Source organism: Malania oleifera, chromosome 11, assembly GCF_029873635.1.
Source record: "Malania oleifera isolate guangnan ecotype guangnan chromosome 11, ASM2987363v1, whole genome shotgun sequence".
NCBI lineage: Eukaryota > Viridiplantae > Streptophyta > Magnoliopsida > Santalales > Ximeniaceae > Malania > Malania oleifera.
Genome location: NC_080427.1, coordinates 60,279,159 through 60,295,747, shown reverse-complemented (window position 1 = coordinate 60,295,747; position 16,589 = coordinate 60,279,159). Strand labels below are relative to the sequence as shown.

At 36.1% G+C, this 16,589-nt stretch overlaps 1 protein-coding gene across 2 annotated transcripts in view; it reads right to left on the bottom strand.

Annotated features, from left to right (window-relative positions):
- Positions 1-16,589, bottom strand: part of LOC131168524 (GPI ethanolamine phosphate transferase 1) — a 44,427-nt gene that overhangs the window by 16,074 nt on the left and 11,764 nt on the right. The gene's annotated exons all lie outside the window — the stretch shown is intronic.

The window sequence follows — 16,589 nt, the reverse complement described above, 5'->3', positions numbered from 1 at the left end:
ATTCAACCTACAAATGCTTTTTAATAGGCATTATGATTTTTATATTAATTTTAGTGCGCTGCTTTCAAAAAAAGGCATATTTTTTTAAAGTTTGCATTAGTTTAATGGGTAAAAAAGATGTAAAAATGTAATTAAAATGAAGAATCAATTGATTAAAGACATAAAGTTACTTAAAATGAGTCAATAGACCCAATAATTTATATTACAATACAATAATTTATATTACAATTTACAATTTAAAAAAATAAATATGGAATTGTAAATCTTACAATTTAATTATTTAAATGGTAGTGTACTTGAGTCACTTGAGACTTGACTAATTGTGTAGAAATTAGGATTTATTACAAATTTTAGATCTAATATTAAATTATTAATAGTCAAGGTATTTAAAAAAATAATTATGTAGAATATTAATTAATATTTTTTTACTAAATCTGTACTCTAACTCTCTAACTTTATAAATTTTATGTTTTAATAATTTTATAATAATTTTTTTATTTTAATTAATAAATTCTACTTATATAATCATTTATAAATTTGCATACTAATTAAATAATAAATATAAACTGAAATTATAAAATAAACTAAATTATTAATTTAGAATAAATTGGTAATTTACAATTACATTAACCAATGAAGTAGAAGAACTAAAGAAACATATCCACTCCCGAGTCCCGAGTCCCCACCGAAGTTGCGAGAGAGCTGCAACCTGCAAGCCCCCAAAATTTGGGGGAATCAAAGGCTTCAAAACTTATTGTTGGAGCTGCGACTGCGAGCCTGCGAATGGAGGCAACCTGCAGAGCACAGCTCCTTCAAGCGACAAATCGAAGATTGGAAGCTGATTTTTGGGTTCTTACACTGGACAAAGGAGATGAACTGATGAAGAGGGAAAAATCGGAACACCTTCAAGGGAAAAATCAAACACCTTCAAGACGAACTGCCAGTCAGCTGACCTGCGATGGCTGCGAACTGCGAAGAACATCTTCAAGGCAAAAATCGAAGCTGATTTTGGGGATTTTGAAGCTTCATATCCGTAGATTGAAGCTGTACGAAAGAGACGAAGAGTGAAAGAGGGAACAGCACAACAAATCGAAGCTTCGAAGCTGCTTTCGTTTCTTTGGAGGCTTCAAATGAGGAGATCTAAGCTAGATGATGGAGAGAGACACAAAATGGAGCAGATTTGAGGAGATAAGGAAGGTACGCAGTAGTGTAAGGGGTTGTCGGCTGTAATGTGTCGTAACGGATGTTACACGTCGTAACGTTAGTGTAACGGCCGTTATGGGCCGTTACAGTTCTGTAACGGCCGTTACGCACGTGAATTTTCTGCTCACCACTAATGCGGGCTGTAACGGTATCAGAGAGATGGTTTTCCGTTACATAACGGCCGTTATTTAGTACCATGGCTGCATCACATCATGGATGAGGATTCTCCTACAGCTGTTTGGCAGAAACTTGAAAGTCGGCATATATCCAAGTCTCTTACGAATAAATTATTTCTTAAGCAAAAGTTATATTGGCTTAAGATGGTGGAAGGTTCGGATTTGAACCAACACATAAATGCATTCAATCAAATCATAAGTGATTTAATACGGGTTGATGTGAAATTCGAGAAAGATGACAAGGCGTTGATGCTATTGAATTCCCTACTTGCGTCTCACACATATGAAAACTTAGTTACGACTCTAACATGGGGCAAAGAAAGCCTTAATTTGGAAGAGATAACAAGCATATTGCTGCGTTTTCATCAAAGAAAGATGGTCAGCAATAAAATTTCACACGGTGAAGGGCTTGTGGTAAAGAGTAACAAGAACGTGGGAGAAGCAAGTCCTGGAGCAGATCTCGGTTGCAGTCCGGGAAGGACATAGGATGTTTTAAGTGCGGGAAAATTGGGCACATCAAACTGGAGTGTCCGGAGTGGAAGAAGGGGAATGCTAAAAATCAAGATGGTTCATCAAAATCTGCAAATGTAGTGAAAGGAGACTCAAGGAGCAGTGATGGTGATATGTTATATGATTCATCGGGTTCAAAACGCCTCACGAATTCTTAGATCCTAGATTTCGGATGCGCTTATTGCATGACACCAAATAGAAATTGGTTCAACACCTACAGGTCAGTTAATTATGGTTATGTTCTAATGGGAAATGATGTTGTATGCAAAATAATGGGAATAGGAAATATTAGAATTAAGATGTATGCTGGTGTTGTGAGAACTTTATGTGATGTAAGGCATGTACTAGATCTAAGGAAGACTGTGATTTCATTGGGCACTTTAGATTGTAATGGATATAGTTACAAGTCTAAAAGTGGGATGGTGAAAGCGTGTGAAGGCGACTTGATGGTGATGAAAGGACAAAAATTAGCTGGAATATCTATGCACTGCAGAGTATCATAGTTGTAGGTGGAGCTACAGCTGTAGAATCTGAGTTAGATGTTTTGTGGCATATGCAGTTAGGGCATATGGATGACTACATTTATTCAGATGTTTGGGGACTGGTGAGGATAGCCTCACGGGGTGGACATATGTATTTTGTGGGTTTATCACGAAAGCTCTTAGTGTATCTCATACGGCACAAGTCAGTAATGTTTGGCTTTGATACCAATTTGTTGTGAAAAAGGAATTGTACAGCAGAATAAAATGATCTTACAACGCAGCACTCAACGGTGAAAAATACAAAACAACAATCACAAAGATAATAATGAAAGCAACAACAAAAATACAAAGTAATTACGTGGTTCGGCAATGCCTACTTCCACCGGAGCAATCGGCAATATGACTTTCATTATCTTGTGTCAAAGACACCAACAACATTACAAATACAACATATACAACGTATATATAAAGTTTTACCAGAGGCTCTCCCTCCAAAACCCAACCAACTTAACGTCCCAATTCAAATTTGAAAATCTGCACTGGGTTCCCGAGCCAAACCGTTTACGGCTTGCAGACATACCGTCAACGATTTAATACCGAGAGGAAAACCTCTCTGAAACTAGACCAAACAGTCGATAGATACAAGGCAACCATCGACGTTTTCCTCAGCAAACTCCAGCATTCTGTTTTCACCATGTTTTCTCTTTGTGCATGCCTTCCACTCACTATATGAGTCACACATCACAACAAAATGAATGGTGTACGAACTCTCTCCATTTGATGAGTTTAATTTTTATATTTGTGTAAATTGTTTGGACAGATTGATCTTTCTTGATAATGTTTGCGATAGATTGATTACACAGGACTGTGTAGTGGTAATCAGCTATATTATTTAGTGATTAATTGTTCACTTTGGTGAAGAAAGAATCCAGACCAACTGGCTTTCCTTCGCTGTCTCCACATTTACAACTTGTAAGCTGAATGGAAGTAATTACATACTTGGTCTATGGCAATGAAAGTTTATTTGGCTGGCAAAGATATATGTCACTCACCTTACGAATAAATACAGCTGGCCGATCAAGGTAAACAACATCATTCACAATAAGCATGTTGAGTGGATACAGCCATACAGGAAGATGCTCAAATTCTTGCATGGAATTGGGTTGGCCAAATTAGGACAAGAATTGAATCAAAATTCAGGATTTAGTTCCCATTCCTATGTTTGGTTTCAAAATGTATTTAGAATGAGATTCCGTCCATAATTGCGATTCCTGCAAACAATGGAATAGTGATTCCAGTTCAGATGGATGGGAATACTTCTTCATTCCACAGGATCATTTCTCAATTTTCAACTTCTCTAAAACACCCTTACACATTCAATCTCAGCAACCCCCACCCCTGCTGATATAATCTCCCTTCCGAGCTATGGCCTGCAACAATGACATCGCAGCAGCTCCGGCTCCCAGCTATGGCATACTAAGACAACATCGCAGCAGCTCCAGCAACAAGCTATGGCCTGCAACAACAAAATCATGGCGCTGGAGATCCGATCTCTTTCTCTCTCTCTTCAATACAGCAACTATGGCGCGACATCATAGCAGCTCTGCAGAAGACATAACAGGCTTAACTGCAGGTGCTAAAGAACCCTCCCCCCAAAACAGGGGAAAAAATAAAATAAGAACCTCCTCCAAACACCCAAAATAAAATCCAAGTTGAATTCACAGCTACAGAAGCTGTCACGTTGCCGTCAGAAGAAGAAAAGGAGTTACCATGAGCTAGCCTCCATTAAGAAATTTAAAAACAAAAAATAAAATCAAAATTTTAAACTCTGATATAAAACGGCATTATTGGAAAATGCATGACCTTTCATCCCTTGCCAACAATCATTTTGCAAGAGTATCCAAACACAATAATCACATGCTGAATATGATTCATTACTGCCCTGATTCCATTCGTTCTTTGACTCCATTCCTATGTCACTTCCACTCTGCAAACGAACAGGGGGTTAGTTTGTTGTGGAACTCTCTTATGTAGCTGACACTTGTATACCTTTTGATACATGTAAAAAGGTTTGGGAATATGTTACACTGTCATATTCACCATGTGACCTAGAAGTCATGGGTTCAAGGTGTGGAAACAGCCTCTTACAAAAATGGAGGGTAAAGTTGCATACTATAGACCCATCATGGTCCACCCCTTCCTAGGACCCTGTATACGCAGGATCTTTGTGCACAGGGCTGCCCTTTGATTATTTTTTTTGGGCCGGGGGGGGGGGGGGGGGGTGGTATTCTTGTGTTCTGCACGCGCTTGTCGATTGAACAGCCATAGTTTCTCACACTTACCAGAGTGATAAAAGTACTCACAGTGGGGCCAGTGATGGTAGTGGTCTTGGAAATGTTACTTTAGGTAATAGTGATGGAAGAGAGAGATGTGGAGGTCATGACATACAAGTGAATCCATGTGGTATCGGAGGACACGTTCACGATACTTGTAGGGATTTGGATGGCAGACAACCTCAATTTGCCAATTTGTCAGATCCCATTAGCCACAAAAATCATTCTCGTGTTAGAACTTAGAAGAAGGATACACTAAATCTCTCAAGTATCCTGCCAAGCAAGCTTCTCTTTTTCTCACTGCCTCCTTTATACATACCGTGTACACCTACTGCACGTCTTTCATCTAGTTCTTCCACTTCTAAACCCTGGTGATTATTGATTTCACCACCACTAATCATAATGTCAGCCTGTCAGATATATCCAACCACTTTTCCACATTCATTATTCCTGATCCTTACCAAGTGTTCTATGGAAGGTGATTCTTAAATACTGTTGCTGGGATTTGAAATGTGACACCCAACTCTTCCATTTCTTTATCTTCTATTACTTATATTCCTTCTTTGCCATTTAATCTTTATGTTTGTACACCAAATCACTAAAAGCCTTAACTGTTATGTTGCTTTCTTCCCCAACTCTTTTGTCATTCGAGATTTGAAGAAACGGAGGAAGATTACTGCAGCATGTGAATCTAATGGCCTCTACTGTCTCAACTTTTTTTAGTCACCTGCTTTGTGCTCTACCTCTGATGCTAGTTATGTCTATTTCAATTCTCTGTTCGAGTCTATCTAAGAAGTAATGCATAGGGGCCTTTATAGGCTTACAATGCTTGGAATATAAGGAAAGTAAATAAAGAAACCAAATTAAGCCAAAATACCAGTTTCCTAAGTATTTATTCCAAACAAGGATTTTGTTTGGCAAAAGGAAAGGAAAGAAAAGAAAAATAAGAAAGAAATTAATTTTTCATTATACTTTCTATCAATATTAAATACTATATAAAATAAAAAATTATTCTAATATGATTAAAAATTAAGAAAAATCAAATGCCAATGATGTGTAAATTAAATTTTTATTCATTAATTTGCAACAAACTTTATTTTTCTTCTCACTCTCCTTGATTACAAAACATGAAAAAGGGGATTCCTTCAAATTTTTCTCTCCTTTTCCAACTGTTTTCAAGTTCCAAATGGGGCCTAAATGATAATAACTTAGAATTCTAAAGATATAATCCTAATACAAATACCATAGATTAAAAAAAATGAAAATAAAAATAAAATCCTCCACATTGGCTGCATCAACCTCTCTCACCTATTGTGGGTCCCCTCAGATTTAGAGCCATCTTAGACATCCGTCCTTGTACGTCTTAAAGAATAAGGTTTCCAGGTTGGAAATGTGACTTCCTCTGAGTGGTGAGTCTTGTCAATTGGGAAAGCATTATCATGCCCCTTTTGCTTCTTGAGTCAATAAACTAGCTTTAGGACCTTTCAAGTTAGTCCATTCTAATGTTTGGGTTCCATGTCATGTTAACTTTTGTGGTGATTATTCTAGAATGACCTGGTTTTACTTTATGAAAGATCATTCTAAATTGTGAATTTGTCAAAGCATTGTTACTTCATATTAATGTCCTTAATAATGACATCTCGGAATAACTTTTTTGGGCATCTTATACCCAGGAAAAGGATTATTATCCAATTAGGGTACTTTGGTTCCTAGGAATATATGAGTCTAGTGTTTAGACGTAACATGAGTATTCTAATGTTATCTCAAGAAGATTCCAAGAATACTCTAAACTTGCAATGACAATAATATAATGCACAACCTGATTTTACTTAATGAAAAATTGTGAAGTTGTCAAAGCATTGTTACTTCATATGAGTGTCCTTAATGTTGCTTTTCACTCAGATTATCCTAAATGACATCTCGGAATAACTTTTTGGGCATCTTATACCCAGGAAAAAGATTATTATCCAATTAGGAATATATGTTAATAGTGTTTTGACGTACCATGAGTATTCTAATGTTATCTCAAGAATATTCCAAGAATACTCTAAACTTGTAATGATAATAATATAATGCACAATCTTGTACTGCACATAAGTTTATATAACAATAATATTTGTAATAGTTCTTAATAACATCTTTCGATATCATAATCATCATCATCATCATCATCATCATAACAATATAAACAACAACAACAACAACAATAATATAATAATCATAATAATAAAAACAAACAATAATTATTATTATCAGCGAACAAGAAAGGGCAATTCTGTCCAGGAGTAGTGATGGTAAGACTATTCTTTTTCCTCATGAATTTGGACTCCAATGGGAATCTAAGATTAACTAAGTGTGACAGTGTTGAATGCCCATGTTTTGGGAGTACATTCCTAGAAATCCAAAATGCCATGTGAGATTTCCATGGTTTCCCAAATGCAGATATCCAACATTCCAGAGGCCATATTCCTAAGAACCCTTGAAGATAACCCAGCCGGACACCCCCTAAAACTTGTTTGGCTGATGCAGTCTTTCTTACATGTTATTTGACTAATTTTTCATGGCCAGTTGCCTCATTCCTTCTTCCCTTCAAAGCCAGCTTTTTTTTACTACCACCTCATATTTTGGATTCATATGTTTTGTTCATCCTACCACTTGTTTTATCATTTTTATCATCAAGGAGGTCACATCAGCAGAAACGATAAAAAAGATAAAAGAAGAGGCATTACGGCACAATAACCCTTGTAAGTGTTTGAATAGCCCAAGAACAAGATTTTAATAGAGGTCCACTTGTCAACGCCAAGGGAAAATGGATGAACAAAACATACAACTACAACAACAACAAGAAGCCTTAAGTCCCACTAGGTGAGGTCAGCTACATAAATCCTTTTCCGCCAATTCACCCAATCCAAAGCATTTTTCCTTTATTAGATTAAGGGCTATTAAATTCTTCCTCACAACCTCATTCCAAGTTATTTTAAGCCTACCCCTACCCATTTTCATGCCAGAAATCATAATTAACTCACTCTTCCTCATAGATGCTCTACTAGGCTTGAGTTTCAAATGCCCAAAACCATCTAAGTCGCCCCTCCCACCGGTTGAAAATAAGATAAGGGAGGGACGGCTTAGATAGTTTGGGCATTTGAAACACAAGACTAGTAGAACACCTGTGAGGAGGAGTGAGTTAGTTATGGTTTCTGACACGAAAAGGGTAGGGGTAAGCCTAAAATAACTTGAAATGAGGTTGTGAGGAAGGATTTAATAGCTTTAATCTAATAAAGGAAAATGATCTAGATCGGGTGAATTGGCGAAAAAGGATTCATGTAGCCGACCCCACCTAGTGGGACTTAAGGCTTGTTGTTGTTATTGTTGTACGTTTTATTCATCCATTTGCCTTTGGTGTTGACAAGTGTACCTTTATTAAATACTTGTTCTTCGGGTATTCACATACTTACAAGGGTTATCGTGTCATAATACCTCTTGTTTTATCATTTTTTCTGATGTGACCTCCTTTACTGATAGGGCTATTTACAACTAGCCAATTAAGATGCACTAGTAATAGTACTAGAAATGCATAAAAGATGCAATAATCAATTCTCACGACAGGCCGCAATTATTGCAAGCAAGCATACTAATGACAAGGATGATGAGTTGGACCGAATAAAATTTGATCAATCCTTTTTTCTGATAAGGAGCAAGGAATATCCATCTTTCTACTAAACAGGATGTGTTAAACTTATAATTCATTACATACCTTTTAGTCAATGTCAACTAACTATTATACGTACATTGCTCTCAGTTTTGTAATCATTTGATAACCAATGTCATTCTTTGATCAATCATCATTAGGAGCCTAACTCAAAAGAATTTGATCAATCATTTTTTCTGTCGTTAAGGTGGAGAACTTAACCAAGAGAAGAATTCTTTTTCTTTATCATCAATCAAATCATGTTCACAACCCAAGATTCTATTTTATCATCAGTCGAATCGCCATTTACAATTTTTTTTTTTTCTTTTTCTTATCAATGAATAGATCTCTTTACTTATATGACTTAGATATCTCACATTTACATGAGATATGCGTGAAAGGGGTTCAAGAATCCATTTTCTTTTTATAAGGCTAAACTAACTTATTTTGGCCTTTTTTGACCCCATATTGAAGGGTGGATCTCGAAAGATATGAAAGATCTCCCCCCTCCACACAAAATATAAGAGAAAAATAGAAAAGGAAGAAGCGGAAGAAAGGATTGAAGGTGAAAATGAATGAGTGAGATGTGGAAGAAAGAGAGATAATTTTTTCTCTAATACCAAATGATGAAGCATCGAGAGAGAGAGAGGAAAAGAAGAAGAAGAATAAGAGGAAATGCATGCCTTGTAGTACATGATACTTGGGAGTTAGTTTCACTTCCCCCAGGTGAAGAGTTGTTGGGCACCGTTGGGTGTTTACTTTGAAGGTTATTCCTCATGGCACTGTTAATAGATTAAAAGCTCACTTGATCTCAATGGGGTATGGTCAAGTTTATGATGTTGATTATTGAGATACTTTCTCCTCAATTACCATATCTCTTTATATCTGTTTTGGAGGCATTGACTTAGATTGGATGGAAACCAGCAGTGTAAGAGGAAATTCATGCCTTGTAGTACATGATACTTGGGAGTTAGTTTCACTTCCCCCAGGTGAAGAGTTGTTGGGCACCGATGGGTGTTTACTTTGAAGTTTATTCCTCATGGCACTGTTAATAGATTAAAAGCTCACTTGATCTCAATGGGGTATGGTCAAGTTTATGATGTTGATTATTGAGATACTTTCTCCTCAATTACTAGAATTGCTGTTGTTGCTACTGTTCACTGGCATTTAGATTTGGTAGATGTAAAAATGTTTTCTTAAATGGTATATACATGAAGTCTATAAGAAGCAACTTCCTGGATTTTTTTATCAGGGGGAGTCTGATTGGGTTGTTACCTCAACAAATAAAGAGTCTCCCAAGGTGTGTTTGACAGGTTTAGCAATGTTGTCATGCAATTTGGTCTTCTGAGAAGTGCAATGATTCGCTCTTCTTTTTTTTAACCACCATGCTGCCATATGCATAACTCTTAAGGGGCATTTGGCTCAGGTCATCCTAAATGCCCTCCTAGAATTGGGAATCTTATGCACAGGAGTAGGATTACTATCTCATCTAAAATATTTTTGTTGGGTTCACTCTTGAGGATTGCTAGGTATATAAGACTGCAATATTTGGCATAACATGGGTATCCCAATAATAATAATAATAATAGCAGCAGAAATCAAACAAATATTTATTAGTAATAAATTAAAAAATAATTATTTAAAATATTTTGTAATAATAATCATAACAATGAAAACAAAACAAACAACAATAATAATTTTTAATAATAATACAACTAGTAAAAAAAAATTATTATTTATTATCATTATTATTACTATTATTAGTAAATAATTATAACAAGAATACTGAAAATGAACAATAATAATGAACACAAATAACAACAACGACAATAATAATAGTTTATCATTATTGTTGTTGTTGTTGTTGTTGTTGTTGTTGTTGTTATTTGAGGGAGTCCACAAGGGCTGAAGGGCAGGCTTAAAAAGGAGAAGAATGTACATCAGAAAATTAGAAAGAGAAAGGAAAAGAAAAAAGACAAGGAGAATAAGAAATCCTCCGTTTACCTGAATAAAAACTAGTGATGAAGAATGCAACCTAAACTCAATGTAACAGGGCCAACCAATTCCGCTCCGCTACAAGTCTTCCAGAGAACATGACGACAAAAGACCCCATTTGCTGGACACCCATAGCGACGCAAGATATACCACTCTACTCCACACCAAATACCAGCCATAACGACGCAACACCATAGACCTTTCCTATCCTTTCCTTTGCCAAAACACCTAAAAGTTACAGTATAAAAGGCCTTCAAAGTGTATAGACAAACCCAACTTTCACCAAATATACCAAACAACTTACTCCAAATAGCCAAAGTGAAAGGGCAATGAGGAAAGAGATGTGCACAAGTCTCTTCACTCCTCATGCAAAGGACAAAAATGTCGGGGGACAGGGCCATATTAGGTCTTCTCTTTAGAAGCGAATCATTAGTATTAATTCTTTCAAGTACTGCAGTCCAAATAAAAGCATTTATTTTTTAGGGAGCTTTAGCTTTCCAAATCAAAGGATACAAAGCAAAAGGATCTGCAGTAGAATCACAAGTCAAGTAAGTGAAAAAAGATTTACAAGAGAACTCCCAAGAAGGATCTAAACTCCAAACCCTATCATCACTCCCAAATGTGCATGAAAAGAATTAAGCAACCCGCTCAAAAGAATCATTTCATTAATCTCTCTCTCATTTAGATTTATCCCAAAATGGAAGTTCCAAGAATGCCCATCTTCTTGCAAAAGAAGAAAAGCAGAAATCAGGGTGTCATGAAGATTTGATAAATGAAAAAGATGAGGGAAAGTACTAGCCAAAGGCATCTCCCCACCCAAGGATCCTCCCTAAAGCAAATATGCTCCCCCATTACCCACTGTATAATGTACTTTAGGAAGGAAATAATCATAAATCTGAGATACAAATTTCCAAGGACCCAAATAAGTAATGTTAATTCCTACTTTAGCATCCCAACCATTTTGTAGCATTCCAAATTTACTGCAAATACCTTATGCCAAAGAGAATTCCGTTCTAAAGGATAGCACCATAACCATTTCCCCACCAAAGAGATGTTTTTAGACACCAAGTTACCAAGACCCAAGCCTCCCCACTTCTAGACCTTCATACAGTCTTCCAACCTACAAGATGATCTCTACTAACCTCTCCCCCACTAGACCATAAGAAATCCCTCATTAATTTCTCAAGCCTCCTCGCTAATTTCACAGGGATTCTAGAAAAACTAAAGGTAATTATAAAGGGATAGAAGATAGACAGGCATGGATAAGCGTAATACAACCCCCTAACGTGAAGAATGCTCCTTTCCACCCGTCCAGTCTCTTAGCCACTCTCTCAAAAACAGGGTGCCATAAAGAGTCCGCATTGGAATTACCACCAAGGGGGGACACTTAAATAAGTAATAGGCCAAGTCAAAATGGCACAACTAGCTAACCTAGCAAAAGAATCCACATTAATACCCAGATCCACCAAACTGTTCTTAGAGAAATTAATTTCACCCCAAACACTCGTAAGATAGTCAACAAATTAGAGATGCAGCTTGAAGAGAATGATGAGCTGTTCTTAGAGAAATTAATTTCACCCCAAACGCTCGTAAGATAGTCAACAAATTAGAGAAGCAGCTTGAAGAGAATGATGAGAAATGATGCAATTCTCATAAAATACCTTAATCCCCTCTGCCAACCCTCTATCAGCCCTCTCTCAATCATCCTACTCAAGGCATCAACCATGATATTAAAGAGATAGGGAGAAAGAGGATCTCCCTGTCTTAGACCCCTAGACACATGAAACCAAAACTTGGCTTCGCCATTTACTAAGACAGAAAACATCAAAGAAGATAGACACCCTCTATTCCATTTCCTCCACCTTAGGCCAAAACCTTTCTAGCCATAATCTTGTCCAAGAAGCTTTAGATCACCTTATCATAAGCTTAAAATCCAATTTCAACATAAGACCCCATTTTCTTTTTTCTTTTTTTATTTTTATTTTTTAAAAGGGTCTCTCTATACAACAACTCCACAAGGGCAAGCTCACAACACCACCCAACAACAACAACAACAACAAGCCTTAAGTCCCACCAGGTGAGGTCGGCTATATGAATCCTTTTCTACCAATTCACAAAATCAAAGGCATTTTCCTCACTTAAGAGCTATTAAATCCTTCTTCACAACCTCATTCCAAGTTATTTTAGGTCTATCCCTACCTCTTCAAGCACCATTAAAAATAACTAGCTTGCTCCTCTTTACTAGTAGCTCAGATGCCTTTCCAAGCCCAAATATTTCCTCCCAAAGAATTTGCAAAAACCCACTGATATCCAGTCAAGGACACAGCCATGTTCCACAAATTTCTTGTCCAAGGACACTGGAGAAAAATGTGGTTGACCGTTTTGCATCAACCATACAAAGAAAACATCTATTTGTTGTAAGCCTAGCCTTAAATTTCCACAAAATTGTCGAAATTTCCGATTTTCGTCACCCTCGAAATCGAAATGGCAGTCAATTTTCGTCTTGCATAATTAACATTGAAATCTCAACGAATCATCCAAAATTTATCAAAATCTTGAAATTTTAGCGAAAATTGTCGAAATTTTAACCATATAATGAAATTTCGTAGGAATTCAAATGAGAGATTTAGGAGTGAAATTTCTCTCTTAATTTATTTTATTTATTTTATCAAAACAAAATATTATTACAAGTGCTTTTGAAATTATATGAAAAAAATAAATTTACAGTAACATTTTATTTAACCGTTCATGTCTAAATTATCATTATTTGTATAATAAATAATATTTAAATGATTTATGAATTTCATTTATATTAACTGAATATGTTTAATGTACATTATCTTACAAATATGTTTGATACACATACAACTATTTTACAACTTTTCCACCTCAGACAAAACATAGATGTATTTAATTTGTAATATATTAGTCCTAAAACTTATATTATTATGTTTGTTAACAATTTCTAAAGTTTCACAAAGAATTCCATGATTTACTACTAATCTTTGTTATTTTTTCAAACCAAAATCGATCGAAATTTTCGTCAAAATTTCCATTCTTTTGGTGCTTTGAAATTTGAGTTGAAATCGAAATTTAAGACATTGGTTGTAAAACCCCTTTTTTGTAGATTCCCTAAGGTTAAAATATTTCCACGTGTAGACTCCCAAACAAAACAGCAACCTTTGAAGGGGCTGCAAGCCTGCTTACATAAATCCAACGGGAGTTCTTGCAATTTATTCCCATGGGATAGAACTTGTGGAAAAATCTAACAGTGAAAATACTATTTCTGTCCAAAGTCCATGTTGGTTCGTCGGGGATGTTTTGGTATCTGAAGTTATAAAGATTGTTGTAAAAGTCAAAGAGTGCATGAAGTTCCCAATCGACCACATTCCTAGTAAAAGAAATATTCTAGAAAATCCCTTGATCCACGATTTGGAGATGATGACTAATGAGGGCATCCTTTTCACAAGCCAAACTATAGATGGAAGGAAAAGCAATACTAAGGTTGTTGTCATCGTGCCAAAGAGCAATAAATGGCAATGATATTTTTATCCCATAAAGTTGGATTCCCATGAAAATTAGGGCTGCAAACGAGCTAAGCCAAGTCGAGTTGTGGTGAGCTCAAGCTCGACTCATTTATTTATAAATGAGCTCGAGCTCGACTCGAGCTTTAAATCTTCTGTTCGAGCTCAGCTCATTTAGCATATAAATAACTCGAGCTCGACTTGACTAAAACTCATTTCACATATAAACGAGTTGAGCTTGAGCTCAAACTCAACTCAACTAAAGTTTATTTCAAACTATTAAATGAACCAAGCCACTAACTAATTTAATAAATTGATAATTAATAAATATAATTTGAGAAAAATATTTTTTTAAGTAAAAAATCTAAAATCAAATGTTTAATCATCAATGTGATTAATATTTCATTCATGAGCCTAATATTGAGCTAGTTCACGAGCTTAATATCGAGTTAGTCAACGAGTTACTAAAGAACTAATAAACGATCTAATAAACGAGTCGGCGCAAACTGTTAAACAAGCCGGCTCGCAAATTGTGAAACGAGCCAACTCGCGATCCCAACAAGCCGAGTACGAACCAGCTCGAACTTGTCTTGTTTAATCAAAGAGCTTAAATTTGAGCTCGAGCTCAGCTCATTTAACCTAACAAACAAGTTCAAGCAAACCATTATTGAGTTGAGCACCGAGCATTTCACTAGCAGCACACCTCAATTACAGCCCTAATGGAAATACAAGATTATATAAGGGAGAGGTGGGTACTGAATTCCTATGTTTTGAGTGCACCTTGTCTGCCCAAGGAATACAAGATGCCTGCATATAAGATTCGCTCCAAAACATGGACATCCAAGGTCCAACATTCTAGAGATCATGTTCATGTGAGTCCTACAGTATAACCTGCCAAATGCCCCTTAATTGTTTACAAGGATGCTACTGTGATCATAGGGGATGACAGTAAAGGAACTGCAAAGTTGAAAATGTTCTTTCAAAGTAAGTTTCAATCCAAGGACGGTAGTCACTAGAGATACTCTTTGAGCATTGAGGTTGGCATATCTCGTCATGGAATATCTCTCTCAAAGGAAATATGCTCTTGCCCTAATACTAAAACATGGATGTTGACAGCAGAGCCCGACAATACTCTATGAGTCCAAACACAAAACTTGCAGCTGAGGAAGGTGAAATGCTATCTGATTGTGCACGCTATAGAAGATTGGTTTGACAATTGAATTATCTTACAGTCAACTAGATATCTACTTTTAAGTGTTGTTAGTCAATTCTTGATACTCCATAAACTAGTAAATGAGATCCAATCATTTCAAGTTCGATATACTCAAGAGTTCACCAGGTCATAGTTTGCTTTATGAAAATCACGGCCATACTCAAGTTGATGGTTATAATAATGCAAATTAGGATAGATCCCTTTGTTATTGGAAATCCACCACTAGATATTGTGTGCTCGGTGGTGGTAACTCGACGTCATGGAAAAGTAAGAACAAACCAAGTGTTGAGTCAAATATAAAGCTACGGCACACATTACATGTGAGTTGATTCGATTGAGGTGCAAACTAGAAGAACTTGATTTAGTCACAATCTATGGAGCTTAGGTTTAATGATCAGACAGTTGCCTAAATTGCATCTAATCTAATATTCTACGAGTGAACCAAGTATGTTGATATTGACAGCCATTTTACTTGAGAGGAGCTCTTAAAAAATGTGATTTGTATAAGGTCAATGAGATTATAAGATGACTTAGAGTTGTTTACCGAATCTTTGGGAACTTCTACAATGGATAATATTTGTAAAAAACTAGGAAAATACTCCATCTTGAGAAGGATATATTTCTCATTTGCATAATCTTGTTGAGTAGTGATTAAAGAAGGACCCAGCCCTAGTGTACCGAGCATCTCTCTTCCTCTCTTCTACCAAGTAACAATCTACTAATACAACAACAACAAGAATACGTCTTAAGTCCCACTAGATGGAGTCAACTACATGAATCATTTTCCTCCAATTCACCTAATCGAAAGCATTTTTCTCCTATAGCTTAAGAGCTAATTAAATCCTTCCTCACTGCCTCTTTTCATGTTATTTTAGGTCCACCCATACCCCTTTTAATACCAAAAACAATAACTCACTCCTTCTCACAGGTGCACAACTAGGCCTCCATTTCAATCCCCAAACCATCTAAGACGCCCTTCCCTTATCTTCTCTTCAACCGGTGCAATGCCTAGTTTATTGCATATATGCTTATTCCTTAATTTATCTTTTATGTTATACCACTCATCCACCTTAACATTCTCATTTTGGCAACTTTAACTTTTTGCACATGTTTCTTAGTTGCCCAAAATTCTGTCCATAAATCATGGCTGGCCTTATAGCCGTATTATATAACTTTCCTTTTAAATTTAATGGTATTCTACGATCACACAAAATGGTTGATCCACTCCTCCATTTTACCCAAGCTACTTTAACTCTATGTGTTACATCCTCTTCAATTTCCCCTCCCGCTATAATTCAAGATCTCGAAATCTACTAGTGCTATTAAATTTTTAATTATCAAGTTTAATCTTCTCCCCAATATTCCCCCTTACATTACTATAATTACATTTCATATATTCTATCTTATTCCTACTTATTCTAAAACTTTTAGATTCTAACTATCAATTGATACGAATATAAAAAGT